Consider the following 10,985-nt stretch of genomic DNA (forward strand, 5'->3'; position numbering starts at 1 on the left):
TGATATGTTACATATAAGACGCATATGGCATACAGTATGTAATGATGTGATAATGTGTGGTAAGGATGCAGGGGGGAGACATCCCCCCTCCCACTGAAATGTACAGGCAGCCTGGTATCTATGTATGCCTGCTGATATCCCCACAGCCCCCCTCTCTATGAGCTGAAGACAGGAAGCAATAGCCAGCTGAATGACATGTGACATCACAAATGACTATGAGGGTTTAACAGTGACTGGTTTAATAATATTGCTTCTGTATGCTAAATCCCATTGTCAATGTGATGGAGTGGTCTTTGTCCAAAGGGGTCCTGTGTCAGACAGCTTGGCACAGGAATTCTCACTTCTGGAGTGAGGTAAAACATGATCACTAAACTGTACAGAGGATTCAAATCACCCAATAGCAGGGCTCAGGGGTGTTACCTCATGGTGGGAAATAGCAGTCTTAGGTTTCATGCAGGGAGTTTTGACCTGAGACCTGAAGGGGGTGGAGGTCCTAGCCTAAGTGGCAGGACTCAGGCTGGGCAGGAATTGGGAGATTCTGCTGAAGCGAGCATGGGACCATCAGACCAATCGGCCGGGAACTGCAAGTCACAGATGGGGAAGCCATTTCGTTCAGAAGCGTGGAGTCACACAGCAGCTGCGCACAAGTGTAGTTTCGCCAGGCCAAGGCGAGTAACCCAGATGGGGTAACTGTCTACCTTTCTAACATTAAAGGGTCCTATGCTATAGGGACATGTGTCTGGGTTCCCCAAGGTTTAGCTAATACTACTAGCATTTCTGTTTATATTGTATATAATGTGTAGTTGCTGTTTTTACATGTAGAAGTAGTGTATGTGTAAAATAAAGATATCGTTATACCTTTGCTATTGTGTAATTTCCTGTGCGATCTAAAGGAACTCATAAAGGACCCGGGGTACTGTGCGAGAGAGAGCTATAACCTTTCTGCCTTCCTCAAGGTGGTGAACGGTCGAGAGGGTGAAATTAATGCATGCATAAACCCGGGATCCTCACAGCCGTGCTGCAGTATTTTGGTGTTGGAAGCACTTCAAAGAGGGTAATATGTGAGTAATTGATGAGGCGAATTCAGAGAGACCATCCACCATGGTTACAGATGTCAACATTGCCAAAGCTGTGGAGATTTTGCTAAATTATAGAATGTTAACTTTATGCGAACTTTCGTCACATATTACAATCGATGTCTGGAAATAGGGTATGCTCTCTGACATTCGAACAGTATTCTTTCACAATTCAACTCGTTGTGGCATATGCTCTTCTGTGAGATTTATGGGTACCCACTTGGCACACACACAATGCATTTTCAGTTCCTTTATCACAATATGCTAAACCCGTGTGAATGAGATGCCTAGTGAAGCCGAAAGTTTGCGTAAAGTTAACCTTCTATCATTTTGCTAAATCTCCACAGCTTTGGAAATGTTGACATCTGAAACTGCAGAGGATGGTCTCCCAGAATGTGCTTTGTCAGTCACTCACATATTACAATCTTTAAAGTACTTCCACCAACAAAATACTGCAGTACGGCTATTTGTTTCTCCATCGTATGCTTGCCGTAATATTTAATGAGTTTCATTTCTGCTTTTTCCAAGTTTAACACAAAATTCAATCACATATCTCTGACATAATATGAAAGACACATCTTCCTCATCTGCCATGACGAAACATACGAAGATCTTCCTTTTGCTGTGACCAAACAATGAAGACTACGGCAGTCCAACTGCAGGTTCAGACACATCGATGTATGAGCATTACAATAACCAGCAAAGTGTTGCCACATCTACCTGGGACATAAAAAATTAGGTACTCTCATTATTTTTCAATCAGTCCTCATATATAGGAGACTCTGAGCACTGAACAGTGCTAGAGTATAGGCTCCCAACCTTACTCCAGCATTCCTTACTCATGTGATTCTTACTGCTTATCCCTCACCTTTGGCTTGTCCGTGACCTGATTCCATCTCCTCCTTGGTACTGCCCTTGGCAGTCCAGTTGTAACCTTGGCTTCGTTCCTGACCCTAATATTGTCTGATTTCTGGTATAGTCTTGTCTGTTTGGTTTTGATCCAGCTTGTCGACTATGTTTGTATGTCTTCAGCATACACCAGTATAATCCAGAGTACACCAGCATCTGTACTAGGGAACCAGGTTTGAGGCCCACAACCTGCATGTTGGATTCAGCTAACGCCAAACATATATGTGGGGGTCCCTGTGAATATAACTGGAGCATTAGACTCCACACCTCAGTACTGGGTCTTGCCAATTCTGAAGTATTGGCTAGCATCCACTACAGTACCTATTATTGAGTTGTGAGACACTAGCGGGAGGCTTCGGGGTAGGATTTAGAGATAGGGGAGAAATACTCACACAAACGCTGGGAGATTGGTGGTCTGACATGGAAGTGACAGTCACATGACCACTAGAACCCAGGATACACCACTGGGGCAGCAGGTAAGTAACCACTGGGCCAGAAGAGATGATATGTCAACATTCTAACATGTCGACATTTCGCCAGTCTACAGTACATGATGAATGTTTACATGGACAATGTTGACATTATGACCAAGTTGACATTCTCCTGTCAACATGATAAAAGTCAGCATATTATAAGGGCCAGTGCTAGGCTTCTAGGCACCTGGGCAAAACTTCTGCCTGCGCCCTCCCCCTCTCATACTCATTTAGCCCCTCAGGTGAAAATGACTTTGCACAGGTAGAGTGGCATATAAGTTTGTGTCATATATATATAGATATATATATATATATATATACATATAACTCTTTCAAAATGAGGCAGCACTCAGGCAACTTGTACAGAACTTCTTTAGACCCAGTCTTTTGTCATCAACGTTTCAGAATCTTTATTGATTCTTTTGTCAGGATGAGCAGTGGAGGATTGCAATGGACGGAGTTGTTTGTTCACAGCACAGGAGTGCCAGCCATTGCATATGTTTATATATATGTATATATATATATATATATATATATATATATTTATATTTATATATATTGTGATACTTGGGGTTAATTAGCTCGGAAGACTGGGGTCAGTGGTGAGTAGGTGCAGAATTAGAGTCTACATGTAGCATTCCAGTTAAATAAACATAAGTGATGCTTTACTTCCAGCATGTGGAATCAGGAAACAGAAAAATAATAAACAAACCTAGCCCTTGTTTAGGGCACTAGCTCACTTCTTGAACCCTCTCTACAGAAGCAGCTAATCTGCATGAAAGTCTCTCACAGTCTCTGAGATTTGTGGTCCTTCCTGCCACATGCAGGACTGGACACTGGCCTCCTGGCCTGGTATAGTTTTCTCAGCTTGTTGGCTGCCACCTCTCACAAGGACAGTGTCAGAGGTATATGTATCTGCCTGCCTCATTGCAGGTATGATCCTGACCACCTAGTCTGCTTCACTCACACTGCAGCACCACCTGGACTGTCTGGCTGTGTCCACCAGCAGCCTCACCTGGGCACTGGTCATATGGCAGCCATTATACATCTTCCAACAATGCTTTTCTAGTCTGTGTGGCCGGATCTCCCCTGTCCCACACAGAATCTGCTGCTCACCAGTGCCACCTCTGGTGATACTGCCACTATATATATATATATATATATATATAAAACCAGTGAAAAGTTTGGACACACCTTCTCATTCAATGTTTTTTTTTATTATTAATTTCAACATAGTAGATTAATGCTGAAGACATGAAAACTATCAAAGAACACATATGGAATTATGTTGTAAACAAAAAAGTGTGAAACAAATCAATATATGAAGTGTCTATTTTGAAAGTGATATTTTAGAATCCTCAAAGTAGCCCCCTTTTGCTTTGATAACAGCTTTGCACACTCTTGGCATTATCTCAATCAGCTTCATGAGGTACTCTCCTGGAATGGTTTTGAATTAACAGGTATGCCTTGTCAAGAGTCAATCTGTGGAATTACTGGCCTTCTTAATTTGTTTGAGACCATCAGTTGTGTTGTGCAGAGGTAGGGTTAGTACACAGTGGACACCACTATTTGACTACTGTTGTAATCCATATTATGGCACCAACCACTCAACTCAGTAAAGAGGAACAACAGTCCATCATTACTTTAAGACATGAAGGTCAGTCGATATGGAAACTTTCAAGAACTTTGAATGTATCCTCAAGTGCAGTTGCAAAAACCATCAAACACTATGATGAAACTGGCTCTCATGAGGACCGCCCCAGGAAAGGAAGACCAAGAGTTACCTCTACTGCAGAGGATAAGTTCATTAGAGTTACCAGCCTCAGAAAATGCTACTTAACAGTACTTCAAATTAGAGACCACATAAAGTCTTCACAGAATTCAAGTAGCAGACAAATCTCAACATCAACTGTTCAGAGGAGACTGTGTGAATCAGGCCTTCATGGTCGTATTGCTGCAAAGAAGCCACTACTGAGGATGAACAACAAGAAGAACAGAATTGGTTGGGCCAAGAAACACAAGGAATGGACATTAGACCAGTGGAAATCTGTACTTTGGTATGATGAGTCCAAATTTGAGATTTTTGGTTCCAACTGCCATGTCTTTATGAGACGCAGAGAAGGAGAGCGGATGGTTTCTGCATGTGTGGTTCACTGTGAAGCATGGAGGAGGAGGTGTGAGGGTGTGGGGTTGCTTTGCTGGTGACACTGTTGGTGACTTATTCAAAATTCAAAGCACACTTAACCAGCATGGCTCCCACAGCATTCTGCAGTGCCATGCCATCCCATCTGATTTGTGCTTACTGGGACCATCATTTGTTTTTCAACAAGACAATGACCCCAAACACAACTCCAGGCTATGCAAGGGCTACTTGACCAAGAAGGAAAGTGATGGAGTGCTGCGTCAGATGACCTGGCCTCCACAATCACCCGACCTAAACCCAATTGAGCTGGTTTGGGATGAGTTGGACCACAGAGTGAAGGAAAAGCAGCCAACAAGTGCTCAGCACCTCTGGGAACTCCTTCAAGACTGCTGGAAAACCATTCTAGGAGACTACCTCATGAAGCTGATTGGGAGAATGCCAAGTGTGTGCAAAGCTGTCATCCAAGCAAAAGGGTGCTACTTTGAGGAATCTAAAATATAAAACATATTTTGCTTTGTTGAACACTTTATTGTTTACAATATATTTTCATATGTATTCTTTCATAGTTGTGATGTCTTCAGTATTAATCTACTGTGTTGAAAATTATTAAAATAAACAAAAACAACTGAATGAGAAGGTGTGTCCAAACTTTTGACTGGTACTGTATATATATATATATATATATATATATATAAAAAAACACAAAAACACAAAACATATCCGCTACTCCACCTGTGCAAAGTAATTTTCACCTGAGGGGCTAAATGAGTACAAGGAGGGAGGGGGGGGGGCACAGGCAGAAGTATGTATATATACACACACACACACATATATACACTGCATATATATATACATACACACATATACACAATATATATATATATATACACACACAGTATATAATATATATATATATTTATATATATATATATATATATATATATACATACACACACAGTATATATATATATATATATATATATGCTTCTAGTTACAAATGGCTTCCACATATATATTTTCCCCAGGCTACTTACCTCTGCATTGTGCAGCCTGTGATTCACGGATTGTGTGGAGAGCCCCTGGTGTAGATGCCATCAGGCTGTAGTGCCTGTGTGGCTCGTGGCTTCAGTATCAGCACAGGAGGGGCAGGACACAAAGGGAACCTGTCACTGTCGACGGATCGGCCAAGTTGGTTGCCTGTTGATACAGTGACATCACCGGCGCTGGACCCCTTGGCCGCCGGGATGTGGCGGTGTGTAAAAATAGCGGGTGTACAAGAGCGCCCGCCCTTGTGGTAGGCAGGTGTCACCGGATCTCTCAGGTTGCAGGAGTTGCTTCCGGGAGAGGGTAGACCATGCCCCCTCTCCAAGGAAGCCTCAGTGGGCTGCCAATCAGGTCCTGGCCCCCTTAGGCAGCTGCCTAAAGCTGCCTGATGGAAGCACCGGCCCTGCATATTATACCCATCCTGGACAATTATTGCAGTAAATATATTCAACATTTCATGCACCCTTTATTTTTGCATCAACAAAATGTGTTGCTGCCATAAATAATAATTGTGATTTCTGTTTTTATACTCATTATATAATTGGTTGTATAAAACTGCTATAAGTGTAAAATTATTATGAGCAACTGTTAACAAAGGAAAATTTATGCACAATTTATTTAGCATCATTTGAAATGCTTCTCTGCCATGAGAAATGATTGGGAAGTTTGTCCCTCACTCGTAAGTATATTATTTCTGCATCAGTATACCGACATCTAGCATTCCCTTCATCTGCATCTTAACTGCATCCCTTGAGAAAAAGTAGCTATGCATTCACTGGGAATCCTATACCAGTGGTTCCCAAACTTTTTTGAATCACTTCACCCTAAAGTATCAGCATTTTTGTCATTGTTCCCCTAGGCCTAAAGTTTTTTTATTAAGAAATTCAACAATAATTATTACTTTAAGTAAATTGTACTTAACTGTCATCCTTAGGTTCAGTTACTGTATGTGGTGGTAGACAAGGTTGCACTTCTGTTTGGACATACATTTTATGATTGGCGGTCACCAACCCATGGCACTCCTGCAAGTACATCCAGTTTGGGATCCACTGGTCTATACTCATTATAAAATTGGTTTTATAAAACTGCTATAAATGTGAAAAATGCATACACAATTTTATATGCACAATTCAAAATGTATCTCTGTCATGATAATTGATTGGGAACCTTTGCCTTCACTCATAAATATAATATGTTGCAATAATCTATTAAATATATATAAGTAGTGATTTACTTAATTATCTAACCTGAATATCTGCTCTCTGATGTGGGACCCTCCTTTTTTGTTGTTCAATACAGTGCTATTACTGTCAAGGAACGTACTGTACATCTTTATATGTTCTGTTGTTTTCAGTTTATTACTGTCTATTTTTCCAATAAATATTCTGGTCTTAAGTGGAACCCTCATTATGCATAGCTATAGAGTGGAATGAAACTGAGATCTACTTGTATATGATTGCTATGATTTTGTGTCCATGTTTAAGTTCTCTATTTGATTTGAATCTAGAAACATTTATTTTTGTTTTCCTTTTATATGTTGTCATATTTTTCCATTATAGATATTTAAACAACTATGATAAAAAAAATACTTTGCCTCAATTCATTTGATGTATGATATTTTTCACTAATGTCTAAAATTTTTTTGTAAACAACATTATTTTTTCTCGCTGTATTTAAAATAATATAATTTTCTCTATATCTAAAAAATTCATGAGATGTGTTAATATTGAGAAATCATTTTATTGTAAATACCCTCCATTCACATAATAATTTTTTTTTCTTAATACTAATAAAAGTTAAGTTCTAATTAATTAATTAATTAATTAATTAATTAATCAGTCAATCCCTTCTTCCAATGTACAACCTTGCCCCTAACAAAGAGTCTTCTTTTCTCGACTTTTTTGGAATTTTATATTCTGACTCTAGGGAACATCACCATCTACTTTATTTAATATATACTGTGCATTTCTTATAATTCTACATTCAATAGTTGTTTAGATCAAGTGGATTTTGTAGACAGAGCACATTGAAAGGAGTTAGCATGCTGAAGACTTATACCCATTTTACACCTGAGCTGAAACCCGGGTTATTGCAGGGTAGCTCCTTGGTGTAAAAGGGGAAAGGGTTTGATTGCCAGGTCGAGTGACCCAGTAATCCAACCCAGGAAAATTGCTTGGCTTAATATGGGAATAACCTGTGAAACCCTGCAGTGTAAATGGCGCGATCCGGGTAAGGGTGACCTGGATAGTGTCACTTGCCTGCCGATTGGCCGGCTTCAGTGGCACTTGGAGATTACATCATCTCCAAGCATCCACTTCAACACCAGAAAAGCAAGGTCTCTGCAGACCCGGCTCTGGTGTGACCGGCGCTGACTCAGAAATATCCTGTGTCGGCACTGGGGAAAATTGGGGTCTGCCTGGATTGAAACCCTGTTCCAACCTCCAGGTCAGACCCAGAATTTCAGTATAAAAGTGGTATAATTGAAAGAGAGGCAAATATATGAAGTGTCTATTTTGAAAGAGATATTTTTGACCAGATGGGCAGTGTGAGCCTTCATTGAGGTGATGCAGGTGATAACTCTATCAGACCAAAGTGCAGTGCAATGCCAGCTTTGAGACGAGAAGAAACAAGGATTTTCAGATGTGTTTAACAAGAGAGAAAGGAGTAAAGAGGTTGAATTTAGCTACATGTGCGTCCTGCAAGTTTTGTGTGTCCTGCAAGTTTAGTGCAAACCTGGGAATGGGCAAATTGATGACGTACTGTATGAGCAAGGTTCTGGCAGGCTCTACATTTAAAAAAAAGAGAAGGTTATAGATAAATGATGAGTTGGGAAAAGCTGTACCAGCTATTCAGGAGCACTGGGATTTGCAGTACCAGTTATGCAGGAATACTGGGGGGAAGTAGTCAGTTTGCTGACGGATGGGATGCCAGCTGTTGAAATCCTGGCATTGGAAGTCTGACCTGGGACTAAACATATTCATTGAAATCCCAATGCCAGTTTAGATCCTGACACCAGAATCCAAACAGCCACCATTCTGATTGTAAGTATCGCTGTGCACCTTAAATGTTAGCCACTTGGAAGAGAAATGCTTGGCATACACTATGCAATTATCTGTCAGATATCTGTCCAATCTGGCTGGTTGGAACAGTCATTCAGACAAATTGGTTAAAACAAATGAATTTAACCAATTTGAACAATTGTTTTTTGTCTGTTTTCCAGTGTTTCAGACCATATGATCAACTGTCATTTGCTCCCATACATTACCAAGTTTTTATTCCAAACAGCCAGATTGGACAGATATCTGACAGATGATTGCATAGTGTATGCCCAGCATTAGGTTTAGGCGCCAGAGGGGGATTAGGCTTTGGGAGGGTGGTTAGGGTTAGGCACCACTGGGGGGGAGTTAGGGTTAGGCACTAAGGGGGGACAGTTAGGTGTTTGCACTAAGGGGGAAGGGTTAGAATTAGGAACTAACAGGGAGAGATAAGGTGTGGGGTGTGGAGATTTAGGGTGCAAGAAGGGAGGGTTAGGGGGAGAAGAGGTAGGGTTAGTATACCTACCCAACCCCTGTCTGGATATGGAGCATTGGGATGCTGCTGTCTACATTTTGACAGCAGGCATCCCGACTGCCATTATTTCATACCCAACCCACACCGGGATTTGCATTACCAGTTATGTGGGATTGCTTGTATCGATTCCTACCTATCTATACACTCTAAAATTGTTGTTGTTTAGCGTTATTAGTTGCACAAGAAATAATTGCTTTCAGACTTTGATTGCGGTTCCAAAGCACAAAAAGTAATTATTCAACATAAAAACAGATGGTTAAACGCTGTGATCTAAATACAATTAGTGCAAACAAATTATACAGACCCAAGGTACAGTCTGTACATACGCATGCGCTCTGGACCCAGATCCCGGCATCAAGGATAAAACCTCCATCAACAGCAAAGCAAGAAGACTGAGATCCAGTTTCAGAGAGACCACATATATACCCTTTCAGAGATAGGTAATACAATAGAACAGGTTGGTATGATTCCATTGGTTCTTCTTCCTGCTTCTTCTATTACAGTATAGTTCATAGGTCAGTTCGTATGGTCACAATCCAGCCTCCAACAGCTGTTTGTGTCCATTTTACTGTTGCATAATAGATCTAATCTGGCTACATTACAGAGTACATTTTAATGTTTAACTCTCTATGATCCATAGTTTGCAGACACATGTTACGATCTCCTCACCTCATGATACCGGAAATCTGCAAAGACACGGTAGTTTAGAATGACACCAAACACAGTCTGCTTACCATGTACTAAACCTTAGATATCAAATAAAAATTTTTTCACAATATTACTAATACTGAAAAAAACTTGAATATTATACTTTAATGCTAGGGAACCTTTTTATGTAAGTGTGCAGTGTATAAGTATTGGGGTATTGAGAAAAGACGCTAGTTAGCGTTGTGCGTCTACTTGTTTGTGGAGTACACCATGGTATGTGTTTTGCAGGGTTGATCATTTTATATGTTTTAGTGACTGTCTGTATTTATTTAATGAGGACTTTTGACATCGTTCTATTGCGTGGGAATCGCATGATGCTAAATAATAGTATAGCCATATGTACTTATAATGGGTGAGATTAGCTAAAATGGTGCTGGGCGGCAAGTTGCAAAATGACATCTCATTGCCATTCGCAAAATGGTGTCATGCCGATTTTAATTTAAACCGATTCTGTCTCAGCCAATTATCCGGCTTCGACACAGGTTTGAGCCAGGAAGTGCTGGAGGTAACAATAGGGTTGCTGCTATTTCCTATGTGGCTAAAGGACCTCTGTGATATATCCACCATGTGACCGCTGCAGGAGGCTGGACCGCTCCTGTGTTACCATCCTCTAGGGCATAGAGGGGGAATAAATATTTGTGGCGAGCGCAGCGAGCCACCATGCCCGAAGCATGGAGAGCATAACGAGCCCACGAGGGGACACTTTTGGTCCCCCATTAGCATCCCCGCCCCTCCCCCTTTCAGGCCGGGTCACGTGGGTGTGACATCACAGGTCCATCAGCCTTGTATAGTCTAGACCTAACCATAACAATAGCACTGGAGCCTACAGGCAGACCACTTGCTGGAGATAGTCCTAGAGCATGATACAGCAGGTCTGAAGACAACAAAGCACTAGCAATCAGGAAGTGTAGTTGGACTTCCTTTATACCCTTGAGTCTCTGGTGATTGGCCGTTCCCTTTCCACCGGCTTCCTGTCTCTCATTATACTGTGATCATGTTAATCTGGACTAAGATGGTGATGCCCAAGTCCCGCTCCATATGGGACACCGATCACTGCAGCTG

This window comes from Taudactylus pleione, unplaced genomic scaffold (assembly GCF_031769625.1).
Source record: "Taudactylus pleione unplaced genomic scaffold, aTauple2 ptg000032l, whole genome shotgun sequence".
NCBI lineage: Eukaryota > Metazoa > Chordata > Amphibia > Anura > Myobatrachidae > Taudactylus > Taudactylus pleione.